We start from the raw sequence: 15,379 nt of genomic DNA, 5'->3' as shown, positions 1-15,379 counted from the left end.
CACACACACACACACACACACACACACACACACACACACACACACACGTGAATCTATTCTGTTTTCCTTTGTATAAATTGTCATACATTCTCTATTCATTTACAGAAATATCAATTATAGGAGACTCTGTAGTCATATATATGATTACCCATAGGTAAATATAGAGAAGATATACCAATTAAATATACAAGTTCTTTGCTCTATATAGGATTATATAATCAAATATATATATGTATATATATATATATATATATATAAAATCCCATATATAGGATTATAAAAGAGAGTCATTCAGTTCTCATAAGGAGGAATAGAGAGAGGGAATGGAAGATTTCTCCCTTACATGAATATAGAGAGGAAATGTTTGAGCTTTATTGGACAAGAATACACAAAGCCCAGGGGTTTTGAAGAGGGGCACAGAGGGCCATCTGGACAGACAGCAGGGGGTCTCTGGGCATCAGTCCTGGTCCCCTGGATCCTCTCCCTCCCTTCCTCCTCCCTTCCCCCTCCTTGAATGATAACAGTCAGAACACTCCGCGGGGAGCTCGAGACACTTGTAGAGGCGGTGGGGGAGGGGAAATGAGCAAGAGAAGGTCTTTGGGAGAAGGGAAAATGAGCTGGAAAGGGTGTGGGGGCGGGAAGGAGAAAAAAAGATGGAGAGGGCCTGAGGGAGAGGGGAAAATGAGATCAATAGTGTGTGAGGGGGACGGATGCTGTCTCCATGGAAACGGGTGAGAGAGATGCCTGATAGGGGCCAGCGGAGGGAACAGCAGGATTGGCTGGAGAAGTACTCCTGCCTCACCAAGGTGGGCGCTGACGTCACCAACTGCTGATTCTCAGAAGGGGCGGGGGAGGTCTACCTTGCCCAGGCTCAGCTCTCATTGGCTGGGGGCTCCCTGAGGACCCCGGGGGCAATGTCTGAGTGGGCAGAGAGGTCAGTGGACCCGCCCAAAGCCCACCTGAAGTTTTTTCTACTGTGCATGGGAGAAAAGGGGCCAGGAAACATAAGCCACAGATCCCAGGACTCCTGCCCATCGTAGGGAAACAGTCCCCAAATGGTCCCTACGGGACTTTATTCCACTTCTGGACTCTGAGATGTGACAGTCCCTGTGACGTAGGGGGGGGTCTGGTTCAGGAGGCAGGTCCAGGAAAAACCATGGAATTTATTCCAGTCTTAGGCTTAGAATCAGGGTAGAACTTATGACGGGGAGCTGCCCCAAGAAAAAAGATGAGACCAGCAGGGTCTTCTCAGCTGGGGAGTGAGGGGCACTTGGCTAACATTGGGGGAGGGGTGTGGATGTGGGGGTAGAATCTGAATGCAGTTATAGGTGTGGATAGGGTTTAGGGCTAAAAGAGACCCCAGAGCTCATCTGGTCCAACCTCCTAATTTAGAGAAAGCATAACTGAGGTCAAGAGGAGAGCAGGGACATGGCTAAGGTCACACAGCCAGTAAGGGCCTTGACCCCGGGTCTCTCCTGCCCGCCAGGCTGCTGGCTTCCATCTCAGCCTCTCCCTCCTCTGCCAGCCAAGCTTCATGGACTGAGGGTCCCTGGGAAGGCTGTCCTCAGAAGCTGCTGGACAGGTTCCCCAAAGAGTTAGGGGCTCTGGGAGTCTTCAGTTATGACAGTGGGGTTATGTAAAAAGTAAACCAATGCTCATCCCCACCCTCACCCTGCTTTGGACCAGCCTGGGATGTACATTTAGCAGGATGAGCGTGAGCCAATCCCATGCCTTACCTGAATGAGTTTTTTCTATGTGTGAAATTCGGGGGGATGACCCCCACCTGCTTCACTCAGAGCCCTATTTGAACATTTTCCTGGGAGGTGTTAGCCTAGGCAAGGTTCCTATTTCCTGCCCTCAGAGAACTCCCAGTCTACTGAGGGAAAACATGTGCCTGGGACATGCCCCATGTGGTAGTGGTGGCAAAGCTTAACCAAAGTAGGCAAGCCCTAGAGAGGCAAAGGTCAAGGACTGCTTGGTGGATGTGGGGGGAGGGGCAGTTGGGCTTTCAGGGATGGGAAGGAAGGTGCAGATTATCCACAGAACAGAGGCTGGAGAACGGTGCTCTGGGAATCGGGTTAGGAAAGGAAGCCTGAATAGTGCCATGACCAGAGCTTATATGCCCTTTCCTTTCCCATCCTGGGCAGGGCAGTGGGGTTCTGTCCACCAGGGAAAGAGTGAGTCTCCTCCAACCTGCACAGATCAGCCTCATGGACATCCATCACTAAGGTTGTCTCATTACTGAAAACAGCCTGAAGAGGCCAGAAGCAGGAGCCATATCCAATTGTTTGTCAAAGTGGAGACAGAAATATAGGAGTCGGGGCAGCTAGGTGGCGCAGTGGATAGAGCACTGGACCTGGAGTCAGGAGTTCATTTGACCTGAGTTCAAATGTGGCCTCAAACACATAACATTTACTACCTGTGTGACCCTGGGCAAGTCACTTAACCCCAATTGCTTTGCCAAAAAAAAAGAAAGAAAGAAAGAAAGAAAGAAATATAGTAGAGCACCTTCACCAGGAGAGCTATAAATACTTCCTCAACAGGCCCAAACTGATTAGAGAAAATGTTGTAGTTAATAGAAATTCCAAGGAAAGCACAACGCAGAGAGATGTGACCTCCATTAAACATACTCTAGTCTGACCTATTACAATATGTTAGAAATGATAGAACAGGGGATAGGAAGGAAGTTAGGACATAAACACACACACACACACACACACAGAAACACACATGCTCCTACATTTATATACACCCACACTTGTATACCCCCAGTACTACCATTTCATAAACATTTTTAATAGATATCATTTCATAATCATGGTGAAGAAACAAAAGGGGTCTCCAGAGGGCCTTCAGAAACATCTGATTGACTTAGGAAGTGGAGAGTTCTGGCAGACGAAGGCAAAACAGGCTGAGAACCTTAACTCCTAAAGGAAATCTCATGGAAAAAATGGTGGAAGATCTGGACACATCTCCTCATAGGTGAGCATGCCTATCTTCCATGTGTATTTTGACAGGTATGAATACTTACCTCTTCTCTCACTATATGCATACATCTGAGTATTGATATGTTCTCTTTATGTGTTCATATGTATGAATATTCCTCTATCCTTCCTTGTTCATATTTCAGTAATTATGTATCCTTTTTATATTAATCAATATATGTAGGTTCTCTCATATTTTCTCTATAGGCACATTTATATGAGCAATCATATATTTAGTGTATATAAACATACTCTGTGGTCTCTTTTGACTTATATATGTGAATATTCATCTATTCTATCTATATGTTCCTATATGTGAGCACTTATATAGTCTCTCCATATTCCTATAAGTACTTCATTTATGACTATTCATTTTGTCCATATTTCTATACATATGAATACCCTTATTCTCTGCCTATATTCCTAAATATGAGTACTGATATACTTTCTGTGTTCATGGACAGGAGTCTTCCTAAATTCTCTCACAGAGAGAGAAGCAGTAGAATACTTTCAGGTATATAGAGGGAATATAGGGGAATATAGAGTATTCTCCTATATAGAGTAGAATATAAAGATTATACATCTACATACATCTATGAACAAAGAGAATATGGGCACTCATAGATATGAACCAAGAGTGAATGTGTGAGTACTCACATAAGTAGGAATAGAGAGAATGATTACCAATGTTTATGAGGAGATAGAATTTATAAATCAGATAACTGGATTTATAGAAAGAATAAATGAGTACATGTGCATAAGAATGTACTGCTTACTTAATATATAGTATATACCTAATCTATACTGAGTACTTAAATATATGAATTTATTTTCTGTCCTCATATTTATGAGTTGTCGTACATTCTCTATATATTTATTTGCAAATTGGCATTAGTTATACTTTATAGCAGAGAGACTCTACAGTCATATATATGAGTACTTATAGATAAACACACACACACACACACGCACACACACACACACGTAGAAAAAATTTAAGCCCTCCTGGATAAGAATACACAAAACCTAGGGGTTTTGAAGAGGGGGACAGAGGGCCGTCTCGACAGACAGCAGGGGGTCGCTGGGCATCAGTCCTGGTCCCTGGGGTGCTTCCCCTCCCTGCCCCACTCCCAGAATGATAACAGTTAGGAAATTCCACTGTTTGCTCCGGACACTTGTTGGGGGGAAGGATGAGCCCCAAAAGGTCTTTGGGGGAGGGGAAAATGAGCCTGAGGTGGCGTATAGGGGAGGGATGCTGACTGCTGGGAGAGAGATGGGTCAGTGGGATGCCTGGTGGGGCCCAGTGTAGGGAGGTTGGCAGGGAGGAGACTCCTGTCTTGCCAAGGTGGGCACTGACATCACAGGCCACTGGCTCTCAGCAGGGGATCCACCTTGTCCAGACTCTTTTCCATTTGACTGGTGGCTCCCTGTGGACCCCAAGGGCTGGGAGTGAATGTCTGAAAGCAGAGAGATGCTGGGGAACCAGCTCAAAGGCCCCCTGAGGTCCTGGTGCCTGAGCATGGGAAACAAGGGGACACAATACACAAGACCCAGACCCCAGGACTCCTGCCCATGGTAGGGAAACTGTCCCCAGATGATCCCTACTATCTTGACCTTCCCCTCCCCCTGGGCTCTGAGATGTGATAATCCCTGTGGCACGGGGGAGGGAATCACCTCTGGTTCAAGAGGCAGGTCCAGGAAGAACTGTGGGTTTTATTCCAATCTTTAGGGCTGGAATAAGGGCAGAACTTGCTGAATGGGGGCTGCCCCAAGGGAAAGTATTCCACTAGCTGGGTTTTCTCAGCTGTGGTTGTTGGGGGCTACTTTGCTAACATTGGCAGGGGTATAGATATGGGGGTAGGGTCTGAATGGGCTTGTAGGTTTTGATAGGATGGAGGGTTAAAAAAGACCTCAGAGGTCATCTGGTCCAACCTCCTCATTTGAGAGAAAGAGTCACTGAGGCTAAGAGGAAGGCAGGGGCATGGCCAAGGTCACACAGCCAGTAAGGGCCAGACAAAGGCCTTGAGCCACTGTCTCTCTTGCCTGCCAGGGTAGCCTGTTTTGGCCTTGGCCTCTCCCTCCTCTGAGAGCCAAGCTTCATGGGCTGAAGATCCCTGGGAAGGCTCTCCCCAGAAGCTGGCGGGCAGGTTCCCCATAGAGCTACGGGTTCTGGGAATCTTCAGTTATGACTGTGGGGCTAAGTAAAAAGCAAAGCAATCCTTCCCATACCCTCACCCCAACTCTGGCCCAACCTGGGATGCACATTGAGCAGGGTGAGCCTGAGAAAATCCCATGCCTTCCCTGAATGAGTTTCCTCCATTTGTGAAATAAGGGTAATGACCCCCAGCTGCTTCACTCAGAGCCCTACTTGAACATTTTCCTGGACCTTGGAGGTATTAGCCTAGGCAAGGTTCCTGTTTCCTGCCCTCAGAGAGCTCTCAGTCTAATGAGGGAAAATGTGTGCCTTGGACATGCCCAGTGTGGTAGTGGTGGCAAAGCCTGGGCCAAAGGAGGCAAGCCTTGGAGAGGCAGGGGTCAAGAACTCCTTGGTGGAAGGTGGGCTGGGTGACAGTTGGGCTTTCGGGATGGGAAGGAAGGTGTAGATTATCAAAAGAACAGAGGGGGGAATTTTCAGTTGTGCAGAGGGACCTGCTTGGGCTGCAGAAGAGGGCTCTGGGAATCAGCGTGGGAAAGGAAGCAGAATAACCCCTGAGCAGAGCTCACATGCCCTTTCCTTTCACACCCAATCTGGTGGGTTTTGCCCACCAGGGAAAGAGGGCTTCTCCCCCAAGCTGCCCAGATCTGCCTCATGGACATCCATCACTATGTCTCCTGCTGCAAACAGCCTCAAGAGGCCAGAAGCAGGAGTCAAATCCAATTGTTTGTCAAAATCAGGCCAGAAATATAGGCGAACAACTTTACCAGGAGTGCTGTAAACACTTCCTCAACAGGCCCAAACAAATTGGAGCAAATACTGTAGTTAACAGAAATCTAAAGGTAAGCAGAAGACAGAAAGTCTTCTGAATGAAAGTGGCCTCCATGAAACACACTCCAGTCTGACCTGTTCCAATATGTCAACAGTGGTGAAAGACGGGGTGGGATGGAAGTTAGGACACACACACACACACACACACACACACACACACACAGACACACACACATACACACACATATATACACACACACAAACATTGACACATACACACGGATACACAGAAATACACAAGCTCCTACACTTATACACGCTCACACTTGTGCACTCCCAGTACTACAATTTCATATAAAATTTTAATCAATATCAATTAGTCATCATGGTGAAGAGATGAAAGGGGGTCTCCTGAGGGCCTTCAGAAACATCTGATTGACTTAGGAAGTGGAGAGTTCTGGCAGACGAAGGCAAAACAGGCTGAGAACCTTAACTCCTAAGGAAATCTCATGGACAAAGATGATGGAATATTTGGACATATCTCCTCATAGATGAGGATTCCTGTCTTCCATGTGTATTTTTGACATATATGAATACTCAGCTCTTCTCTCCCTGAATCCATACTTCTGATTATTCATATGTTCACTTTGTATGTATGGATACTTCTCCATACTCCATGGCTGTTCATATTTCAATACTCATGTCTTTTTATATATTAATCAATAAATGTTTCTTCTCCCTTTTCTCCTTTATAGAAATACATATATAAGCAATCATCTAGTCAATGTATATAAATATACTATAATCTGTTTTGACTCATATTTATGATTATTCATGTATTCTCTCTCTATATTCACATATATGAGCACTCATTTAGTCTTTCTAAATTCCTATACTAGTACTTCATTTATGTGTGCTCATTCACTGAATATTCCCACATGTACCCTTATTCTCTGTCTATATTCCTATATACTCTGGGCATATAGACAAGAGTCTTCATATATTTTGTCACAGGGAGAGAAGCAGTAGAATACTTTCAGGTATATAGGGAGGATATGAGAACTCTTATATGTGACTATAGGGAGAGAATGTAAGCCAACACACATATATAAAAAGAGAAAATATGGGTACTCATAGATGCGTAGAGAGTGAATATGTAAGAACTCATATAAGTAGGAACAGAGAGACTGATTATCAATGTTTATAAGGAGATAGAGTTTATAAATCACATAAATTTATAGAAAGAGTAACTGAGTACATGTATTATAGGAAAGAAGAGAAACAACCTGAGCGCGCACGCTCACGCACTCACACACACACACACACATATACATATGTGTCTTCATATGTATGAGTCATTCTATATTCTCTACTTATTCATTGATACAAATATATATTAGTGATACTTTATAGGAGAGACTCTATGGTCACATAATGAGTATTCATAGATGAATACATAAATGAAATATATGAATTCTTTCCTCTATATAGGATTAAATAATCATATATGTGTATAATCCCATATGTATCTTTATATAGCTAGTCATTCAGTAATCATAAAGAGGAATAGAGAGAGGGAATGGAAGATTCCTCCCTTACATGAATATATAGAGGAAATATTTGAGCCCTCCTGGACAAGAATATATAAAGCTCAGGGGATTTGAAGGGGGTGGGCAGAGATTCAGAGGGCTGCCTGGACAGACAGCTGGGGGTCGCTGGACATCAGTCTTGGTCCCTGGGGTCTTCTCCCTCCCTTCCCCTGCTCCCTGAATAACAGTCAGGACACCCCGCTGGGAGCTCGAGACACTTGTAACGGCGGGGGGAGGAGAAGTGAGCCCGAAAAGGTGTTTGAGAGAAGGGAAAACAAGCAGGAAAGGGTGTGGGGAAGGGGAAAATGAGCCTGAGATGGCGTGTGGGAGAGGGATGCTGACTGCAGAGAGGGATACTTGATGAGGGCCAGGGGAGGGAGGGGCAGTGTCGGAGGTAGGACTACTCCTGCCTGACCAAGGTGGGCGCTGACATCACCAGCTATGGGCGCTCAGCTGGGGGTCCGCCTTGCCCAGCCTCAGCTCCCCTTGGCTGGGGGCTCCCTGAGGACCCCGAGGGCTGGGGGTGGATATCTGAGAGGGGAGAGGGGCCGGGGGACCAGCCCAAAGCCCCCCTGAGGCTCAGCCTACTGAGCATGGGAGACGAGGGGGCTGGAAACGTAAGCGCCAGACCCCAGGACTTCTGCCCATGGCAGGGAAACGGTCCCAAATGGTTCCTAGGGGACCTTGCCTTCCATCCCCCACCTCGGTAGCCCTTCCCTATCCCTCAGCTTCTTGGGACTGGAATCATTTCTTGGGAAAAGTTCATTAATTCCTACCAAGTGCAGGAGAATGCTGATGAGGGAATCCTTGAACTGAGGAGACTCATGACCTCGGCTCCCAAACAAAGGACTCTTTTCCTAGAAAGAGTGACTAGAGCTGTGAGGGAGAAGAGGTTTGCAGTTCTGGGGAGCAAGTCTAGGGGCGAATGTCACTTGTGGAATGTGGGCATTCCTTGAGGGCAGGGGCTGTATTTTTGTCTTTCTGTCCTCACCCTTAGCACAATGCCTAGTACATAGTAGGATCTTAGAATGCTTTTGCAATCAAAAATAAAATTCAAGGCACTAGAGCCCCCTCTCTGAAAGAGAGTTATGCCACCAGTAACAAGTGGGCCTCCACGGGGCCCCTCTGCCCCTCCCCTCCCCCCCAACCCTCCAGGGCTAATTTTAGACCCCAACCCCACCCCTGCCCTCCTGGGGCTCAGGCAGATAGCCTTCCCGAAACTGGCCAGGGAAGGAGGTGGGGGGGAGGAGTGGGACAATGACAGGCCCCCGACGCCACCCCTCATCCGTCCGTCCCCCCATAAAACTCAGTCGACTCTGGAGCCCAAGAGGGGAGCTCAGCCCGGGATGGGCATCACTGCCCCTCTCTTTCCCCTCCCTCCTCCCCGCGGGGTCTGATCAGGTTCCTTCCCAACTTCAAAGACAACCCGCCTGGGACAGCTGGCCGCCCTTCCACCTCTTTCCTTCTGCCCAAGCCCAACCCTCCTCCCCCTCCCCCCACCCCCGACTCTTCTGAATAACAAGAGAAGCAGAAATGGGAGCCTGAGTCCCGGCCAGTTTTATCCGAAGCTGGGTAACTAGTAGAGGCACAGCTAAAGGCCTTCATCCCGCTGCCCATACATCCCGAGGAAGGGAAGGATCACGTCCACCAAGGGGCCCCACTATCCCGCCCAGATATTTGGTCACAGGGAAAACATTTACCTTCCATCCCAGCCCAGAATGTGTCTGCAGCTCAGAGGGGAAATGATTGGGTCCCATTCAACTCTTACAAGGGACCTCAACCGTCAGCCTAAACAAGACAGGAAGGACCCCACCCCCCCAACCCCCCTCTCCTTTGATTGATAGAGAAATAAAGACAGGGACTGGAAGCTGTTGAGTTTCTGCCCACCAATAGGTCCAGGAGCCACTGAAGGACCCGGCATAGATGTGCAATGGCTCTCCATGCCCCAGGCCTGTCTCTCTCCTCCTCTCATCTCCCTGGTGGATGACCTTGAGGGTCTAGTTACTAACTCTAGCAGGCCTACTCATCTACATTGCCCCTACTGCTTGAAACCTCCCAGGCCTCTAGCATTCCTCAGCTTGTCACCAGTGAGAACAGAACAAAGGGGCTTAGGAGGATAGAAGGTGTGTAAAGTCATTCATTTGAATGAATGATAGTCCTGGTCCTAACCTGACAAATGAGGCAGTTTCACCTGCCTGGAACCTCTCCTCTCTATCTTCTTATATCTGAAGATTTGCTGTTTGATCCTGGAGGCAATAGGGAGCCAATGGTGTTTACTGAATGAGGTAGAGGTGGGGGTGACATGGTCAGAGCTGCCCTTTAGGAAGATCACTCTGATGGCTGAGTGGAGGAGAGGCAGGGGTAAGGAGAAAGGGGAGGCAGGGGAGAACAGCTAGCTACTGCTGTCATTGGGGCATGAGGCATGAGGCACGATGCTGCACCGAGGTGGTGGCAGTATCAGAGGAGAGAAGATGAGAGATGGGAGGACGGTAGACAGGACAGGTCTTGGCAGGGATTAGATATGGGGGGTGAGAGAGAATGAGGGGTCAAGGTTGACACTTAGGTTGGAAGTGTGGGTGACTGGCAGCATGGTGGCACCCTCCACAGTAACAGGGAATGTCAGAAGAGGGGAGGGTTGTGGGAGGGAGAGATAATGAGTTCAGTGTTTGGGATGTGCTGAGTTTCAGATATCTGAGGGACATCCTCTTGGAGATGTCCAATGGGCAGTTGGAGATTGAAGACTGGAGGTCAGGGGAGGTTAGACCTGGAAAAATAGGTCTGAGGTTCATCTGCATAGAGATGATCATGAAAATCACAGGAGTTGATATTTCTGTGAGGAAATCCTGATTCATTTCTGAAGTTGAGCCAACTCATAACGCCAAGGGTTTTGTTGGTGAGAAGTTTCTTCCCTCCCCAACTTTAGCATGTGTGGCTGATAGTGGGGAGGGGTTAGAAGCACCTACAGTGGCATTGATTCAGGGGCTGGTACTCTGGGGACCACTTGTACTCTTGGGACTCTTGGGCTTCCCTGCCCATGGTTGGAAAGCAGTGTTGGTGGAGGCAGGCAGGGAGGGTGATCCTCTTCTCTATAGGAGTAACATTGCTTGGTGATGCCTAGGGGGTCAGGATGTATGCAGGACCAGTGGTGTGGGAGATGCTTCTATCTGGGTGGTTTTGTGGTGCAGAGTTCTGGGCTATTTCCACCTGGTTCTGAATGGAGGTGTTGGTCAAGGTGATGCTGGTGGTCTGACTCATCTGGCACATGCTGCCCTGTCTCTCTCATGGGACATAGCTTGCTGTTGTCAGGTGACTGACGGTGGTGGTGATGGGAGGGGCGACAGGCTCCTTCTCCACAAGAGTTTCTACCCTTGATGATGGCTGCAGAGATCAGCTTGGAAACAGAGCCGTTATACTAGGTGTTGGGAGAGTGGAGCTACTCTGGGGGATCTTGGGTGCAAAACCATGGCCTGTCTCCACCTGGTTCTGTGGGAAGCCAGTAGTGAGGCTATGTCAGTGGTTTGACCCACCCAGCCAGTGCTGCAATCTGTCTCTCCCCCTGCTGCTGCTATATGGACATATATACATATATAGTGTGTATATATGGATATACATATGGATATGCATGTGCATAGATATTGTATTTGAATGTATACATGCATGCACAATAATTGCATGTATACATACTTTGCAAATATATAGATGTAACTATCAACATGTCTTTGATACATCAAAATTGACAAAAGGTAAGGTAAGAAATGTATTTATTAGCTCAGAAGGACAATGAGGTCCCTACTCCATCTCTGTCCTCCATGAATTGTTCTGCAACCAATCTGGTAGCGACTGGAGCTCAGCTTGAATCTGGCAGAGTTATCTAAGGGCTTGTCTCTTAAATCTTTGCACCAGACGGTGTTTTTTTTTTTTTTAAGTGGTTTTACTTAGTGACTGCTACACTCTGACCCAGCATTGGTAAGTTTTTGTAATTAATGTTTTTCTAAGGAAGGTGCTTTTTCTTTTAAGGATTATTGGTGGAAATTGTAAGTTGTTCTTAGGAAAAATGAGACACTAAAAGAGTACCTGGTGCTCCAGACTGGTTTTCACTTACAAAGACATTACTTTCTCTGGGCTAACCCCTAAAGTGTATGGGTGCCTGTCTGCACCTTCACCCATTCTGTGATATGGGTAGATGCCAGTCCAACTAAATTTCATTTCTTTCCTGAAGCATCAGATCCACATCTGGCTTTGGATGTAAGCATTTGAGAACAGATGTGGAGAAAGCCAAAGTGTCTTTGAACTACTTGTATAAAACAGCCAGGCAAGAACTTTCTGGGAAGCTGAGAATGGAGTGAATGGAAAAGACAAGGGAAGGAATATGGTAGCATCAATGATGGAAAGCCCGAGAGGACAATATCTTGGCCCATCCGGTCCTATTGTCTAGTTTTGCAGATGAGAAAATGGAGGCCAAGTGACTTGCCCCAAGTGATGCAGTTGTAAGTGTTAGAGGTAGGATTTAAAGCCAGCCTTTCGGTCTCTAGGGCTCTTATTCATCCCCACTCCACACAATAGCCTTGGGATAACTGGCTGCTGAGAGGTTATTGCCGGCTCCTTTAATTTGGTTTGGTTGACAATTGGAATAGTTTTTCCAAGACCAAACTTTAGAGCATTTCAAAGTGGAGCATGGCATGCCCCGTGTCCTCTGTACTCTTCATGCCTCAGAACTGACCAGAGCCTGTGCCTACCCCGACTTTTCACTGGTCACAACAAGGTGTGGCTCCTTCAGGAACTAGGGCAGTTAGAATTGGCATATGGTCTCTGGTGGCGCACTTTTCTTTTTAAAGAAGAAAGAAAAATGAAATCTGTGAGCTGTCTCTAATAAACACAGGCCTTACAGCTGAGGCACAGACACAGATGCCAGACCTTGGTTTGTCTTAAACCAGTGACTTCCACATTATCTTAGGGTTTTTCCTGCTGCTGAGACAGGCTCTGGGACATGAATAATTTTGAGTTACCACCAAAAAGCCTTTTTCTCTCCTTCCAAAGCTTTGTTGCCTTACTATCCTGATGACAATTCCACGTGGCTGACCTCGTGGGGTTTTGGATAGAGTTAATGGCTGTGGAGGCAGAAAGGCCTGGGTTCAAGTCCAGTCTTCAACACTGTATGACCCTGGGAAGTCATTTCTCCCTGCTGTACCCCAGGGCACCTCTGTAAGACCAGAAATAGTAGGGGAAATTCTTCACTGAAGACCCGGTGCCAGATGAACACCACATTTATTCCCCAACACTTCCTTGCCCAGTATTTGATGCATGGAGAAGCTCTAGTTCTTACACCTGGCTCCCATTCGCCCACTGCCCTGACCTTGCTCTTCCTCTGGTATTTCTGAGCCTGGTAGTTAAAAATGAAAGCAGATGTAGTGATTACAAGGCACATCTGAGTTCTGAAATTGAATCTCTTCTGTATTCCCAGGAACAGGGCCTCAGGCTCTGGAAATGCTAGGGAATGGAAGGGTCTTTCTGAATGTAGATTACAGAGATTTCTGGTTATGGAGGTACTGTAACCATAGTGCTGTTTGATTCATTTGACATGTCTTTGTGATCTCCTGAATGGCATTCAAAGCCTGTCATCACCAGCCCCCTCCACCCTTTCCTGTCTTACCCCTTACTCCCCCACTTACTCTCCCATCCAGTGACCTCTAGAATGTTGATCTATCTGGTAAGGAACTGATATGAGCAGTACCAACCAATCAGGAGTGAAATATGTCTCTATATGCCCTGCATAAATGCTATAAAAGAGTTATTCTGGCTATCAGTTTGATCCTTGATGACTGAGGAGTCTTGGATCCAGTTTATTGGTATTTGCTAGCCACACTAATAAATTAATCATGCTCAAAATTTTGTGTCTCAGTTTCTCTCTATGGCAGTTTTTATCACGACACTGCACCACCTCTCTGTGATGCTTAACCAATCACTGTTGTATCTTGGTGAGTTTTTTTATGTCTCTGGCAAGCCCAAAGGTTGTAACCTCTCTACTTTTAATGGGTTGGCTAAGTAGGTGGCATTCCCCACTGCCATACTGGCAATGTTTTATATTCTTGTGCATCCTGCTTTCACAGCTGTGATTTACAGGAACAGATATCAAATAACCAACCGGAGGGTGAAGCCATTCTTGGTTGCAAATGGGCTGCAAGAAGGTACTGTGAGGTGCCACCTGGAATTGGGTGTGGGATGAGATATGCAAGGAGGAGCAGTAGTAGGGTCAGGAAGGCATTGATGATGAAATCATAGCACCTGTGCATCTGTTAAAAAGAAAAAGAAGTTGGTAGATCTTTGTATGTAAGTTGTCATCAAGGGACCTAAAACCAATTCAAAAGCCCATTTGTGACCCAGCCTATATTCTACTTCCCCACTCCAGTGGTCTCTACTAGAACAGCTGCTGGTCTGAGGTGGTGGTGGGGGTCTACTCCACCACATTCTGGCTCTTCCTGCGAGAATTTCTTGCTTCTTTCCCAAATCAGTGGGAGGTGGAACAATAATTTTAAACTCATCCACCAATCCAGGATGATTTCTCCTCAGCCTTCAACTACCTCACTTCTTTTCTAATAACTACTTTCCAGTCAGTAGATTTTGCTTCCTTTCAATTTTTTTTTTGCCTTCAGACTTAAGCATCTTTCTATCATCCCTGCAGCCTGCTGATTTTAAAGTAGAAGGAAATTCCACATAATGGATGTGAGGACCTCTACCCAGTACTTGAAGTTATGGGCTGCAAAATATGATCCTTGATTGTTCTCAATAATTACTGTTTCATGATGATAACCAATTAGCGATGCCAGCCTTCAAGAAGAGTATTTGCTCAAGTACAGGGAAGAACAAAACCTAGCCCTGTATATGTGCAGATTACAATATTTTTGCTTGAGCTTATGAGTAGGTTAAAAAAATCTATCTGACATACCAGTCCAGGAACTCAGTTGCCAGAGATAGACCCAAGTAACTATTTTTAAAAATTCATTCTATATTTATTTTTAACATTCTTTTCTTTTTAAAATTAGAGTTTAAGATTCTCTCCCTCCCACCATTACCCCACCCATTGAGAAGGCAAACAATATGATAGTGATTATACATATGAAATCGTTCAAACCATATTTCCATATCAGCCATATTGCCACAAAAAGCAAAAAAAAAAAGTGAGAAAGTGATACTTCATTTTGCACTCAGAGTTCATCAGTTCTGTCTCTGGAGGTGGCTGGCAATTATTTTTTTTATCATGAGTCCTTTGTAATTGTCTTGGATCATTGTACTGATCAGAGTAGTCTAGTCTTTTGCAATTGATCACGATTAAGACATTGCTGTTACTGTGCACAATGATTTCCTGGTTCTTCTCACTTCACTTTGCATCAATTCATATAGGTCTTCAGGAAACTATTTTAATAAAGGTCTAGACTTTTAGAAAGTTGTCCAGAGTAATGCTGTTCATTGAATAGCTATCTTTCCTCTCTTTGGACCCAGTTTATCTTCACTTCAAGATTTGGTGGGATTGAGGGTACATAAACCCCCAAAGTGTTTATGTATTCAAGTGTTATCCTTCTCTGATGGCTTCGAGGGCATGTCAGTGGGATGAGCTACTATCTCCTCACAAAGATGGCTTATTCTCGTTCCCTCAGCATTGGCTCTATTGGTTTTAAGTCATTTCTATTTCAGCACCAACTGAGTGGTGGCAGTTCCAACATGTCTGTCAGGGGGGATTTTGGACCATGCTAACATAGGAATTGGTGTTCCTACTGTTAGTGGCATACCTTGGATCAGGCCTGATAGCATAATATACTAACAGGGACAATTTCTCACACAAGAGTGTATCTAATCTGAGGGCCAGTAGTTATCTTTTTCACCCC

The sequence above is a fragment of the Vombatus ursinus genome, unplaced genomic scaffold (genome assembly GCF_900497805.2).
Source record: "Vombatus ursinus unplaced genomic scaffold, bare-nosed wombat genome assembly UNPS02004180.1, whole genome shotgun sequence".
Lineage (NCBI taxonomy): Eukaryota > Metazoa > Chordata > Mammalia > Diprotodontia > Vombatidae > Vombatus > Vombatus ursinus.
This window is presented reverse-complemented; position numbering follows the sequence as displayed.